Source organism: Heptranchias perlo, chromosome 34 (genome assembly GCF_035084215.1).
Source record: "Heptranchias perlo isolate sHepPer1 chromosome 34, sHepPer1.hap1, whole genome shotgun sequence".
In the NCBI taxonomy this organism is placed as follows: domain Eukaryota; kingdom Metazoa; phylum Chordata; class Chondrichthyes; order Hexanchiformes; family Hexanchidae; genus Heptranchias; species Heptranchias perlo.
In genome coordinates this window covers 18,880,726-18,897,206 of record NC_090358.1, presented here as the reverse complement: position 1 = coordinate 18,897,206, position 16,481 = coordinate 18,880,726, and positions in this window count along the sequence as shown.

Genomic DNA, 16,481 nt, shown 5'->3' with positions numbered 1-16,481 from the left:
TTTCTCATTTTTGCAGGAAAAGACTTATGAACAAAACCACAATTGTATGTGAGGGGAGAAAAATAAATGAGTGCACATCTAATGAAATGAAAGTCCTTCAAAGATAACATGTTTTAATGCAATATAACGTTGTGCAATACAGCAATACGATGATCCTCAACCTCAGTCGCTGTTTGAAAATTATCAGCAATTACGTGACATTTAACTAAGTAATCTGCTGTCAACGCAATTCTTAAGACATGAATCCTATGAGTCATGTGGGTCAATGGGTTCACATTTTTGTTTAGCCAGAGAATGCTTTATATAGAATAGCAAATAGCTGGGAGGGAGTTACAAGGCTGTAACTCAGCTGAGGAATCCCAATAACATCATAAATTACAAGTTTGTAGACATTATCCGAACCGTAACTGTATATTATTTGCTAGAGCTTCCTAGCCGAATGTAACATTATGTTATGTGCATTCATTTTTTGGATTAGATTGTGTTTAAATTATAATTTACCACAAATACAAACACAGGTACTGGGCACAGACCTGTCATTGGCAAAGCACCTCAAAAGTGTCACGTGACTACTGCTTCTGGGAATTAGATTTTGATTGTGGAGTTTGTTACTGACTTATTCACTATCGTCTAACAATTTTATTAAGTACAAAAAAAACTAATATGATCTTGCATCAATATGCTTAGTTTATTACAAAAGCAAAATAGTGTGGATGCTGGAAATCTGAAATAAAAACAGAGTTAACGTTTCAGCTTCCTGACCTTTCGTCAGAACTGGAAGAAGTTAGAGATTTAACAGTTTTTAAGCAAGTACAGAGCCAGGGAAAGAAGGCAGGGAGGAGGGCAGGGCTCATTAAATGACAAAAGGGATGATGGTGCAAGGCAAAAGGGGGGTGGTAATGGGACAAGTAAAGAAACAAAAGATGGGTCTAGAGGAGCTGTAAATGGCAACGTCAGAACCATTACCAGCACCTGCTGTCTGGAAAAAACGGGAGTAGTCGTGATGATCTAAAGTTGTTGAAATCAATGTTGAGGTTGTAAAGTGCCTAATCAAAAGATGAGGTGCTGTTCTTCGAGCTTCCGTTCAGCTTCATTGAAACAGTTTAGGAAGCCGAGGACAGAGAGGTCAGAGTGGGAGTGGGACGAAGAATTAAAATGGAAAGCGACCGGAAGCTCATGGTCACGCTTGCGGACTGAAGGGAGATGTTCAGCAAAGCGATCACCCAATCTGCATTTGGTCTCCCCAATGTAGAGGAGACCGCAGCGAATACAGTATGCTAAATTGAAAGAAGTACAAATAAATCCCTTAGTTTATAAGTTTGTAGTCACATGTCATTTCTGAGGTTATTTAGTGATGTGATAATTTAAACTATTTTGGGTCATGACACCAATGACAGGACTGTTCCTGTTATTTACATTTATATCTGTGGCAACTGTAATTTTATATTTTAAACACAATCAACTATTAAAAAAAACCAAAGCACATAACACACTGTTAAACTACTTTAGTAGATAAGAGAGGCATATCATAGGGAAGTGAAAATATGTCAGTCATGGCTCAGTGGGAGCACTCTCGCATCTGTCAAAAGATTGTGGGTTCAAGTCCCACTTCAGAGACTTGAGCACAAAATCTAGGCTGACACACCAGTTCAGTACTGAGGGAGTGCTGCATTGTCAGAGGTGCCACCTTTCGGATGAGGCATTAACCCGAAGCCTCATCTGCCCTCTCAGGTGGACATAAAAGATGCCCTGGCCTATTTCAAAAAAGAATGAGGAAGTTCTCCCTGGTGTCCTGGCCAATATTTATCCTTCAACCAACATCACTAAAAAACAGATTATCTGGTCATTATCACAGTGCTGTTTATGGGACCTTGCTGTGTACAAATTGGCTGCCGTGTTTCCTACATTACAACAGTGACTACACTTCAAAAAGTATTTAATTGGCTGTAAAGTGTTTTGGGTCTTTCTGAGGTTGTGAAAAGTGCCATATAAATGCAAGTTCTTTCTGTTCTAAAATACTGTAAATGCACATCAGAGCAGTCAGCATCTGCAAAGAGAAGACACGGTAACATTGAGTATGAGACTCTTTCAGGTTAACCTTTCTTTTTTCTTTACAGATGCTGAGTGACCTGCTGTGTGTTTCCAGCATTTTCCATTTTCATTTCAGATTTCCAGCACTTGCAGTTTTAAAAAAAAATCACAGAAAAAGTGTTTTATTTGGGTTTTTTTTTAAATTAAGCAGGAAGCTATAAGCAATGTTATTTCACAGAGTGTAACCATTAGAGCCTAGTGGACATGGTGGTGTGTGTTTTCTGTAATGAGCAACAGAGCAGTAGACAGTGTTCATATGGCTAAATCTGTGTGCTTTGCTAAATTAATGGAACGTTCCAAATTCCTTGGGGTACCTGTTTAAATAAAATTGACTCCGACAAAACCTGTAAAAAGCACGCTCGATTTGCAGTCTCTGCAAGACCTCTGCCGATGAAACATCTGCTCAGACACAGAAGAGGCAATACAGCAAATACCATCCTTTTTATTCCATCAGATATAACATAGCCAATATTCACTGGGATGGAAACAAACCCATTGTAATAAAAAGGATTCTCTGCATCAATGAAGGTTTTATTTAATTAAAGATGACCTCGATTACATTTCTAGTGCAGCAGTTTGTGAACAGTTTTCAGGTTTTTAAACAGTTACGGAGCTGATAATATCATGTCTGACCTGAAGGATGATGGAAAGTGCAGCTTTCAACCATTAGGTGTCAGAGTGAATTCAGCCTTTACTGAAAACAAAGTTAATCTGGTTTAGAGAAAAGGGCTAAAGCTACAAAAAAAACTGCACTCTGAATTCTATTTTATTTAACAATAAGAAAAATGATATTATGTTTCTCTACACAGACATCTTACAGGCAAGTTTGTATCTCTAGTGAATGTTGGCTTCCTGATGGAAAGATTGCCTATTTGAAGCTTAGTCTTGACCAACACTTTCAACGACGAACTATCTTTATTTTTTGGAAGAGTGTTGCAAATTCTGCTTTACCATTGCTGTTACATAGAGCAGTGAGTGCCAGTAGATCCGAGTCACAATGCCAATCTTACACAAATACACCTCTACCACTTAATCTCTGAACATCATTGATGGCAGCAATAAAGTCTGCAGGTCAAACTACCTCACCTTCTATACTGAAAGGGACCATGTGAAGCTGGGGCTAATAAATAAGAGAAAAATAAGCATTGTGTGTGTGTATGTGTGCACTTGGTGGAGGAAATAAAAGGCAAATACTAGAAAACAATATAAAATAACACATAAACATCTAATTGTGCTATTTACCTCTGTAAATATGTTCAACCTTTTGAGGAATCAGGGATTTTTAAATAAACTTTTTTTGATCAGATTTTTTCTAAAAAATGGAGTCAATGGAAGGTAAAGTCATCTTTCCCCTGATGTGACATTGCACAAAAACTACTGGGATTACATAGAATATATAGCACAGAAACAGGCCATTTGGCCCAACTGTTCTGTGCTGATGTTTATGCTCCACATGAGCCTCCTCCCACACTACTTCATCTAACCCTATCAGCAAAACTGGTAGTTTTCCTTTTTTTTCTCCTTTAGTTTTTCCCTCCAAGTTTTTGGATCCACAGGCAACTGTGGCCCACTCATTGCTTACCTTAATTGACATGGATGAGTGCAGCTCCAACAACACTCAAGAAGCTCGACACCATCCAGGACAAAGCAGCCCGCTTGATTGGCACCCCATCCACCACCCTAAACATTCACTCCCTTCACCACCGGTGCACTGTGGCTGCAGTGTGTACCATCCACAGGATGCACTGCAGAAACTCGCCAAGGCTTTTTAGACAGCACCTCCCAAACCCGCGACCTCTACGACCTAGAAGGACAAGGACAACAGGCACATGGGAACACCACCACCTGCACGTTCCCCTCCAAGTCACACGCCATCCCGACTTGGAAATATACCTCCGTTCCTTCAACGTCGCTGGGTCAAAATCCTGGAACTCCCTTCCTAACAGCACTGTGGGAGAACATTCACCACATGGACTGCAGCGGTTCAAGAAGGCGGCTCACCACCACCTTCTCAAGGGCAATTAGGGATGGGCAATAAATGCCGGCCTCGCCAGTGACGCCCACATCCCATGAATGAATTTTTAAAAAGTCTTCATTCATGAGTCTGGACAATGAGTGTTAGTGAGCCATTCTAAATTGATGACCATCGTAACTGAGTCCAATCCTGTACTTGACCAATATTCTTAAGACACATAACTTCAGCAGGATCAATAGATTAAATGATAGGAGCCCTGCGTGATTTTTCATCTGCCTAGCCCAGGGTCACTGGGGATAGCTGTAACAGCCTCAGACGAGGGATAGAACTTGGATCCTTCCTAGCCTGTATGGAGAAATATCAGACCATGTGATGCATTTAATTGCTGCAGCATACTTGCAAGGGGCCCTCTACTGTTCACTTACCAATATGCAAATACGATACATATATAGCATTACATTATTCTTTGAATTTACATTTTTTTAAGTTGCGTAATTTATTTGGTAACAAAGTAACAATTGAATACAAAACCTCCATTTGCATTTTATATATTCGCTGGTGGTCACTTTATGGCACAGTTGCAGTTTAAAATGAAAACTCATAACTTAATGCCATATCGTTAGAAAAATTCTCATTCGCATCATTCTACTTATTAAATGGATGTTTTACGCTCCTGCCTTCACCTTGTCTTCAGTAAACTTCCACCACTTGTGTATCTGATGCTTTAACGTGGAGAACAGACTTCTGAGTATTGTCCATCTTCAAATTGTCAAGAATCTTGTGACGAGAAGAAGTTATTATTGCTTAGGTTCTGCATATAATGGTAAGTTTTCTGAGTTCCCACGCTAGTGACGAGGTCTGACACTCAGTAGGTCGGCTATCAAAAGATCACAGGTGCCAGGCATGCAATTTTCCGTCGACTGATTTCATTTAGGGGATGCAAGGGATGTGCCTTCATTATTTCAACCACATCCTACTGTTGACTTTAACAATCTACACCCCAGAAGCAGGATGTATTTTGTGCTGCTATCAGCACATCCATCTGGCTCTCCATGAACATGAACGTGGCAGCTCAATGACCTAAAAACATACCAAATCAGATTCTATGGGGCTTAATTCAAAACTTCCTCTCACCATAGGTGGCAATACATTTCTCGTATAACTAGGCATTTGAGTAGAAAACTCTTGATATAGTTTTGTAATAATATTTTTACAGTATGGAAGATAATGTCAGGTCACAGTGTGAATTCCAACATCCTTTATGTATTATAGTAGTCAGTACTGCACATAGGGAGTTAAGCCCAAGTGTGGTCTTCAGATGAAGTAGGATTAGAGATTTGGGGATAATTAGACCAGGGCATGCAGACATACTTCAGCCCCCCATTTTAAAGTTATACATTCTTTCTTTATTTTTATATTTCCATTATAAATTCCGATGTCCACATTTATAATGGAACCTGCCTATGTAAACTTGTCACATTTCCTCCTTGGGCACAACTCAGAAATTAGACCCGAAAAGCGGAAATCTAGAAGTTGCTCTACCAGATGCCCTGCTCCTCCAAAAGCAACTTCCAGATTTCCACATTTGACTGCGCTTGCCAGAAGTTGCTTTTCCGTTTGCCCTAAAATAACGGTAAGCCCTGTTAGCATCGGCGTTATTTTAAGTGCAAATTCCGGGCCAATAATTTAACTGCGGTAAATTCATTATTGATTTCATAATGTTACCTTCTTATTGTCAAATATCATCTAATGCAATCTTTCACAGGCCTTTTTCTCTGAAATAGATACATGACTGTTTGCTGAGTCATATTTGCCCTGATGGGTACAGTGCTGGGTAAAAATGATACTTGGAAACAATTTAATGCATTGAGTTGTGGGGGTGGGGGTTGGTGGGGGGAGAGGGGGGATGTTAGGGTGTGCTGGAAAACAGTAAAGGGGAATTTTCCCCAACAACTGAGTTATTTGAAGATGAACTTTCAATAAAGAATTATTTATGCCATTTTGCATAGTGGGAAATTAAAAATATTTACCTACCCTGATTTTTCTCGCTCACCAGAGACGTACTGAAGGCTCCCTAGCACAGACTAACAATTAAATTAGTATTATTAAATCAAAATTTGTGGGAGGGGTGTGTCCTCAAAAAGAATCTCACATCGTCAATGCTCATATCATCTTCATTAATGTCTAATTCCAAATTTGATGGCCAGTTGTTTATAAAGTAGATTAGAATAGTCAGCAATTTGCTAACTAGTTTACTCAATGTTTTTATTTGTTTTCTTTTTCTTCGCTTTTCCCCTGCCCCGGAGGATGCACCATTTTTGGTCAACACGCGACGCAGATGGACGGTATTGATCCCATGGCACTATTTCGAAGAAGAGCAGCAGAATTCTCCCGATGTCCTGATTAACATTTATTCCTCAATCGACATCACTAAAACAGATTAGCTGGTCATGTATCTCATTGCTGTTTGTGGGAGCTTGCTGTGCGTAAAATTGGCTGCCCGTTTCCCTGCATTACAACAGCGACTACACTTCAAAAAGCACTTAATTGGTTGTAAAGCGCTTTGGGATGTCCTGAGGTCGTGAAAGGCACTATATAAATGCAAGTCCTTTCCTTCCCTTTTACTAGGGCCTCTGAGGTGACATTTCAAAATCTTCCCTCTTGTTAAGCTTTCTAAAGGTAGGTTTGATGTGAGGTAAAATACTCACTTTTTGATCTGACAGTGCATAATATGACACGAGTTCTTCGTTGAGAAGATTTAGGCAAAATTCGCTCACAGAATCATAGAATCATAGAAAGGTTACAGCACGGAAGGAGGCCATTCGGCCCATCGAGTACGCGCCAGCTCTATGCAAGAGCAATCCAGCTAGTCCCACTCCCCCTCCCTTTCCCCATAGCCCTGCAATTATTTTACTTTCAAGTGCTTATCCAGTTCCCTTTTGAAGGCCATGATTAAATTTGCTTCCACCACCCCCGGCAGTGCATTCCAGATCCTAACCACTCACTGTGTAAAAAAGTTTTTCCTCAAGTCACCTTTGGTTCTTTTGCCAATCATCTTAAATCTATGTCCTCTGGTTCTCGACCCTTCTGCCAATGGGAACAGTTTCTCTCTACCTAGACCCTTCATGATTTTGAGTACCTCTATCAAATCTCCTCACAACCGTCTCTGTTCCAAGGAAAATAACCCCTGTTTCTCCAGTCTGTCCACGTAACTAAAGTCCCTCATCCCTGGAATCATTCGAGTAAATCTCTTCTGCACCCTCTCTAAGACCTTCACATCTTTCCTGAAGTCCGGTGCCCAGAACTGGACACAATACTCCAGTTGTGGCCGAACCAGTGTTTTATAAAGGTTCATCATGACTTCCATACTTTTGTACTCTATGCCTCTATTTGTTAAGCCCAGGATCCCGTATGCTTTTTTAACCGCTTTTTCAACCTGCCCTGCCACCTTTTCTTAATTTTTGGAGGGGTAGGATTGACAAGCAAGAATAAACAGTCCATCAGCAGTATCTACTTACATCCAAAACGTTTTATTCACAGTTACATTTCGCTAAAATATGTGAGCAAATGGGCTGGATTTTCCTGCTCCCGTGTCTTGCAGTAAATAATTGCCTGGGTGCTGTGAATACAGGAAAATTGGACAGGAGGAGCACATGAATGTAAGGAGGCCCATCTGACATTCCATCTACTTAAGTTAACAATGGTACTAAATTGCAGCATCAGGAACTGCGTGCAAGTAAGTTGGCCATGAATGCAGGCACAAAAATGCATTAGCTGCAGATCTATTGATGGCTACAGGTAAAGGGAGATGTGCCAGTTTCCCACAGACTATATTGGGAATACCCCTGATCTAAACAGACTTTCCCATGACGTGGATTTAACTACTGCTTTTTTAGTTGGTGCCATTCATGTTGCCTACTTGCAAATAAAGTGGAAACAGGCCTGTTACATTTTGTGGATGAAATAGGTCAGAAAGGATCCTCTGATGGCTCAACTGGATGAGGCATACAGACCAGGAGGGTCCCAGATTCAATTCCCATTTGTGCTCAATTAAATCAACGCAACTAGGGCTCCAGTTAGGGTGGTACAATTGCACTCAATATATGGGGAGGTAGAAAGGAGAAAATCATCCCAGGTTCCTGCTCCTGATGGCTACCCAGCAAATTTCATGTACCACCGTTTAACACACTTCCAGTAACCGCTATTTTTATGCAGGCATTAATCTGCTTGTATGGGTCAACACCTGCATAAAATAGCACATGCAGGAATGTAGTATTAGCACATTAAATGGTCATAGGTGAGCATCGAGAATTGGAAGTCCTGCTCTCCTATGTTCACTGTCACTGGTTGACCTGCGATGACATATGTTTGTGCAGGAACCTCTTGGCCAGTTTCAATTCCTTGCACTGACATCTTAGCTAAAACTGGCAAAAGACATCCTCGAGAAGAAACCGAAGCAGGTGCAAGTGTATAATTCAAACTCTGGTTCTCCAGTCATGAATCCAATGCTCTGGTTTGCAAGTTACATAGAAAACAGATTATCTGTTTGATTCGGATGGTGAATATTCTCCAATCTGTCAACAATATTGCATTTGAGCTGCTAGGTAATTCTACAGGTAGAGCAGTACACCGGGTAAACTGAATCCCAGTTTTAATGATCACTCAAACCGATCGCCTCCACAAGTGTAAATTATTCTTGCCACTCATTCATCACAAATCACAAAACGCCCACAGTTGTCAAAGATGACTTTGCGGCCTAGACCATTCCGCCATCATAGCTGAAAGATAAAGTAAAGATGTGGGTGACCTAAAAAGGGAATGTGGAAAGACTGACAAAAGTAGTTTACCAACGTTGACCTTAGAAAAAAATGCCTTCATTTTTCATTATGGTCCAGAGAAGCTAATGCAGTTCTAAAGAGTTAACTGTAGCAGCAGGAAATCAACAGCAAAGTATCCAGAACAAAGTAAGTATAGACCATTAGATCATGTCACAGCTGCAGTTTTTGCTGAATACTATTACTGTGCTTTGTGTATAATTCCGTAAGAAGCCGACTTTTCTCTGTGGAAAAAGTAATAGCAGGGCTAGGAAAGAATTTACCCAGAGTAAGCAATTTACTATGGCGATAGGGGTCTCCAAAATTGGGAACGCAGCTTAAATATACCTTACTCTCGCCCAGTCACTGCATTTATCACCAGTCAATAACTTCTTACTGTTTGGCCTCTCTGCTGGGACAGCTCTTTTAAAAAAAAAACTGATCACGCTGTGTACCAGCAGTTTCATAATAGGGCAAGGGCACAGAGTTAATAGCTCTTGCATATTTACAGTGATAGCAAGGGTTAATTGCTTTCAAAAATCTTTTCTTCAATTTAAAAAAAAATTACCATCTGTTTGGAGACACGTGACTGAATAGATGAACATTTTCACCAGAGTGATTTCTTACAAGAGAGCTTCTTGACCACGGTTTGACCTGACATAAAGCCCGCGCTTGCTCATCTCCAAGGAGCTTAAGCGCTTTTCATAAGAGCAGAATTACAGCTGAATTCATTGACAGCAGTTTGACCCCGGCGGTAGCTAAACTGATTTTATATCTATAGACAATGAGTGTTTTTTTATGTCTCCAGCCATGATGTACAGGGACAACTGCGAGAGAAATGTCACACTGTGTAATGCGCTGGAGCAGAAAGAGCTGCTCTCTGAGGGCGCCTCGGGTCTCCAACTGCTCCCTACATGCCCCTGGTAAAATGATCTAAGTGATTCTGGCCTGCTGCCACGAATCTAGTTTGCTGCTCCACAGAAGCTAGTCCTGCATTGTGAACATGTTATTGGCATTGTTAAAAGAGAGAGAGTGAGAGAGGGAAAAACCAAATGCACTCTCCCTCTAACTTCCAGCTTCATGTCAAATCCTGAGCAATTGGAATAATCAGTGGCAACCATGCAAGGACATCAATCTAATATTTTAAATAATACAAGCTAAATGGCTTTAAATAAAAACACACAAAAAAAAGTTTGGGAATACACAGCAGGTCCATCAGCATTGGGACAGAGGAAAGACAGGTTAAGGTTTCAGAGCCCAGACAGGTTTCAGTCTGAAATGCTGACCTGGCTTTTCACTGATGGATCAGATGTAGTTTTCCCAAATTTTCTGTTTTTATTTCAGATTTCCAGCACTTGCAATTTTTTCTTTTCATCTTTTAATAGCCCATTAGTATTCGGATTCAGAAACCAATGAAACACACAAACATGTATGCAGTCTAAAGTTGCACTCTCTTGTTCACAAGACATAGGCCTAGAAATTAGATTGGGCAGAACCCAGTTTTCGCCTGAAAAATGGGCGCTGAAGGGTCCAATATGGCCCGTGTCAAACTTCAAGTTTGTCTAACTCTTACCTTCATGTTGTACCAGCCATAACATTTATCCATCTCTGGTAGCATTCTAAGCTCAGTAACAACTAGCTAAACTTTTGTTATTAAAATACAGGTTTGACTACATCCAGATTATATGTAATGCTTTGATTTTGTAACTACGTGCATATACTGTATTTCGCATTTCACTGTAAAAATAAATTCACAAAAGGTTTCATTTATTACAGTCTTTTACAATATCCCATCATTCCCCTGTTCCAGTGGAGTGAGGGTATTTGTAGACTCTGAAAATGGCTAAAATGACCTGCGCATTAAATATATATTCTTCAAATATATTAAATGTTACATTACTTCAACATTCAACTCCAGTAGGTTTTTTTCTGTTTGACATGGACTCAACATTAAAAGAAGAATCATCCTGTTGATAAATATGATATGGAGATGCCGGTGATGGACTGGGGTTAACAATTGTAAACAATTTTACAACACCAAGTTATAGTCCAACGATTTTATTTTTAATCCCACAAGCTTTCGGGGGCTTGCCCCTTCCTCAGGCGGTGTGGCAGGGGCAAGCCCCCGAAAGCTTGTGGGATTAAAAATAAAATCGTTGGACTATAACTTGGTGTTGTAAAATTGTTTACAATTGATAAATATGCTTCGGCATTAAAGAGGCCTTTTCATTCTGCTGTGGATTGCAAGGAGTTGAGGAATTGTAGTAAAAACCTAATAGCAGATTGCATTAACTATAATCATTTTTAACAGTTATGCTTTCCAAGTTAATAGTTAACGTATGCATGGTCCATGTTATCACCTGGGCTTGTTTCAATCACCTGAGTGGGTCAGAGAGGAATTTTCCAGAGGTCTTTTTTCCCTGGTTGGCCCTGGGTTTTTTTTCTGTTTTTTGCCTCTCCCAGGGGATCACATGACTGCAAGGGGGAGGGGGAAGTATCTAGTCATGATGCTCCAGCCATCATGGGTGTGGGGTGGGCTTGGTGGACCAGCTGGTCTTTTCCTGTCCCTCATTTTCATATGTTTCTAAGTGTTTAAACATCTTTTTGGAGACTTTTGTTTGAAACCTTCACTTCAAATTCTTCAAAAAACATTACTGGGAATATTGTACGAACCACTAGACCACGGTCAGATTAGCTAGGAACCTGGGAATATACAGAAAGTGATGTTGTTCCCCAACATCACTTTCTATGCTAAATATCTATCCAGTTCCCTGTTGAATTTGGCAAACAGATCCACCTCTGCTGCACTCACTATTGACACAAAGTAGTTAAATTTAATCTGCCTATTCATTCTCCCCCATCTGAGTTTAAGTCAGTGCTCCCTTGCTGCAGAATTTGTTGTGGTGTTAAACATATTATTGGAGTTTCATTTATTCTGATCACTTTGAATCTTCATTGCCTCCCTAAGGTCTTCTTTTCCCCATTGTAAACATGCCACATTTCTCTAGCCTCTCCTCATTGATCAAGTGCCGATCCAAGTAGCTGCCCTTCATTGTACCTGCCCCAATACAAGGATCTCCTCATCATAGCACAGGAAACATACTTGTACATGATACCCCTGGTGTTGCAGAACCAATGTTTTATAAAAACTCATTATCATTCCATGGGACTCGTGGAATCATAGAATGATACAGCACAGAAGGAGGCCATCGTCCCTGTGCCGGCTCTTGGAAAGAGCTATCCAATTAGTCCCATTTCCCTACCCTTTCCCCATAGCCCTTCAAATTTTTCCCCTTCAATTATTTGTCCAATTCCCTTTTGAAAGTTATTATTGAATCTGCTTCCACCACCCTTTCAGACAGTGCATTCCAGATCACAACAACTGGCTGTGTAAAAGAATTTCTCCTCATCTCACCTCTGGATCTTTTGCCAATTACCCTACTGCTTTACTCCTTTCGCTATACACCCGGGATTTTGTTTGAAGACATTGACAAGAAGGCAGCTTGATAATATCAAAAGCTTTTTATTTTCAAGACTTGAATATAAGATCATAGCAATGAAAAAATGGCCATCCATCCCATGTAACCCATTTTGCTCCTTCGGTCTTTAGTGCATCATTTTTATGAGAGGGGATCTTCAAGTTGCACATTGTCACATTAAATAACAAAGGTTGTTTCTATGACAAAACTAGCTGGAAAAAGTCACAGCTTCTACTTCAGGAGATGAAATTGAAATTAACAAAACGTTTGAAACATAAATTATTAACAAACTTCTTAAAAGACCAAAGGAAGCTTTATTGATGACAGTTTATGATTTTTTTTTTTAATTAGTCTACAGAAAGAGTTTATTACGGCTTTAACAATTAAGCATTCAAGCTGTTCGAATAATTTCCAAATGCCAAGCTATTATTGAAGCCAATTAAGAAAGACAATGTCCAATTCCATTAGTTTTTTGAATCAACCAGTCATTTGCTGCCTCCACTGTCACTATATTTTACTTTTGTCTTGCATGAAATATGCTATGTTTTGGACATGTGCAGTCAAAAAGGCCAAACTGGTCAGATTATGGTTAATGTCAATTCTACAGTTTGGGCCTTTGACTTAGATTGTGGGGTTGCAAGGCAAATAATATCATGATCTCAGTCTACCTCTTTCACCATTGAAGACTTACTTTCCTTCACATCAAATCCAAGGAAAAGGGAGAAGAAAGTGCCTTCTTATCTATTGCAGTTAAGTATCATTAGTAGAATATTTACTGGCAGTCTTACATAACTTATTTCAAAAGTTCACAGCTTAAAGGCTGTCCTAAAATAATCAACTATTTTGGCAATCTTGTATGTGATTGAGACTGTCGAGAGCAAAAATATTATTTAATTCACCAAGATAATTTACCTAAAAGGAAGATTTGAGATTTTCTGAATGCTAAAATAAAGGTGAATTATAATATTGTGTCTAATTCATACTATAACCCTAAAGATTATTACTAGTCCAGTGACGATATGTAAATGTGGTCTTTTGGCATATTTAACAGATGTGAATTCCATGGTTAGACAGTACATATATGCAAACTGTGTGTGATTTGCATGAGTGCTTTATTTAGCACAATATATATGTTCTGCTTGACCGACAAGTAATGACATAGTTCTAATTTGGGAGATGGGAACTAACTGCTCTCCTAATAGTAATTTTGAGGGTGCAATGCACCCCCTATCCGAGATTAATCAGGAATTTGCAGACCTAAACCTGCAACTCCCTTGGGCTAATTTCTTGCATCCTCAATTCAATTCATAGTCCAGGGTGGGTACTGATTAACTTTGTGTTTGATTTCCTTACAGCTTTGTGTACAGTCAACCAGAGGTGAGGCTGGAAAGCACATTGGATTGAAATGCAGTAGTTTTAACTAGCTGTGCGTTGGTGAACTGAATGGTGCATCCTGCGGGTGGGGAAAAAGAAAGGAATTACATCGAGTTACATCAAAACTACAGCACAGAAACAGGCCATTCGGCCCTACTGGTCTATGCCGGCGTTTATGCTCCACGCGAGCCTCCTCCCTCCCTACTTCATCTAACCCTATCAGGATACCCTTCTAGTTGGGTCTGTTCACTCTTTTTATGTAGCTGTACATAGGTACTAATTTAGGGGCAACTCCTCTGCTGGCAGCCTTCTATGCCAGTTTCAAATGGAGAGATGGGCGTTAATTTAAATGTGCACATTTCACAGCAGTCAAGGTGTACTTTTGCAGGAGACATTTATGGTCAAGGATTGAGACTCAGGCATGACTGAGCTCGAGGAATGCTGCATGAGGAAATTAACATGGGCACAATCCCTTCCCTTAAGGTGAGAATAGTTAAGTCTGTAACGTGAAGGGAAACAGCATTAACTTGACATTATCTCGGGCTTTCCCTAATTGGAAAATTGGTTGAATACTAATTACCAGTCCGTTACTGGCTTGGGTCTGAAAGCTCACACACAGTTCTGCTCCCCCAGTAGCATGCAATTTTCTGCCTCTGCGAAAGAGAGACAGGGGACGGAATCACACTTTAAACATGACAAGATGGTGTTGATCACACATCTGTGATGCCTTTTATGTTCAAGTTCCAAACTATTATATATTTTTCACAGTGGGAAAATCAAATTGTGTCTCTATGCATAACAGTATTTAAATTTGTGTGTTTTTGAAAATGATTTGAATACCAATAGGTTAATGAATTTGAATAGGTTTTCAACTAAAGTTTTAAATAAAAGCTATTAACTTCACCTTTTTTACTTCAGAGAGAGACAGAGAGAAAAAGAGGGAGAGGAGAAAGCTACTGCCCTATTGTTTACAAATACAATTCAAAGACAAATCACGGTTTACATTGCTAAAACTCATAACTTTATATTGATCTTTTGTCAAAATTCTTTTTGCATTTATTTTGGAGGCTCCTTGGTTGATTTGAAAGTCTCCTTGAGATTGTTTATGTTTGGGAAATGTCCCTAGGTTGTAGTGTGGGTTTCCCAATGGGGATTACCCCATTTATGATATATACGTTGGAAGAGGGAAAGGCGGAGGTACAGCAGAGAAGCCAGGTTCATAAGTCAGCATCGTAGAAGACCCAAACACTCCTGCAGATACCTAGCCACCAGGGTGTATAGACCCAGAAAATCTTATTTGAATATCTCCCTGGAGTTATGTGTAAGGAGGCTGAAGTCCACTTCCAATAGAGCTGTGCACCATCCTACAGGAAGATCTGCAAACTTCCTCAAGGAACAGAACAGTGCTTGCTATGGCTCAAAAGGTTACTAACTGCACTTAATGTCTTCGCCACTGGTTCATCCCCAGGGGCAGCGGTGACTTCTGCCAGGTCAGTCACTTTGCTGTTCATTCTCGCATAAGGCAAGTAATTAATGCCGTATTTGCCAGGGCAGTTCAGTTCATTACATTTGACACAGATGCAAGATAATCGAGTGAGGGGGCCATCAATTTCCATCAGATCACTGGGCTTCCACGAGTACTTGGAGATATAAATTGCACTCGTGCCCATATGAACTCCAACTGTCAACCCACACCATTATATTAACTGAAAGGGATTTTGCACTCTTAATGTCCATTAGCGTGCTACAGGCAGAGGTTTCTGCATGTCATTGTTAAGTTTGCAAGGAGCTGCCATGATTCATTCATCCTTTGGTAGTCCAGTGTCCCTGCATGCCTTCAGAATCAAGGGCAAGGCATAGGCTGGCTTCGTGGAGACAAGGCTTATCCAATACTATTGTAGCTTCTAACAGCATTGGGAAAGACCAAAAATGAAGAGGAGGAATGCTACAGCAAGGCACACATTCATGCTCTAATTAAAATTGAACAGGCCAATGGCAGCTGATGGGAAGATTCAGGTGCCTAGATAGGTCGGGGGCTCTGTCCACTATGCTGCCAAAGCTGTCTCATGAATTATTTGGCCTGCTGTGTCCATCACAGCTTTGCTCTTCCGAACAGCTCGAAAATTGAGATTCTAAGGAGTAGACAGAGTCAAAAGTTGAATCCACTCAGACAGAGGAACTCGTACACATGAACGACACAATACAATCACAGACAGCTGCTGGGAGAGACCTCCGAGGCAAACTCATTGAGAGACTTTCAGTAATGTCTGATCATGTTATTGCTGTCTGTCATCTGCAATAACCAGGATGCTCCACATAATTTAAATGTACAACCCTTCAGAACACTCCATTCATCATTAAAAGCAGAAGACCCTTGTGGGTCCCAAGTACACAAACATCTTTTCCAGTTCCAGTACAACTTTATGCTTTTAATAGGAAAATCAGGAGTATCATAACAATATTTCTGACAACAATCTAGGGTTTTGGAACTTTATAGCCAAGGAGTCAATTAGACTCACCACCGTGTACTCCCATTGTGAATTTTTGCTTTTTCTAACACTTCTTCCAAGTGCCACCTGATGAATCAGGGTCTGAGATGTGAATGTCTGCTCTATATCACTATGAGCCTCTTGGAATGCAGATGGCCCTCATCTCAGGGCAGCTAAGTCCTGAGATAGACCAGTGATGGACTTCTTCTCTGGGCTTGAAATCTTCACAGCATTGACCTACTGACTTTCTTCACCTGTG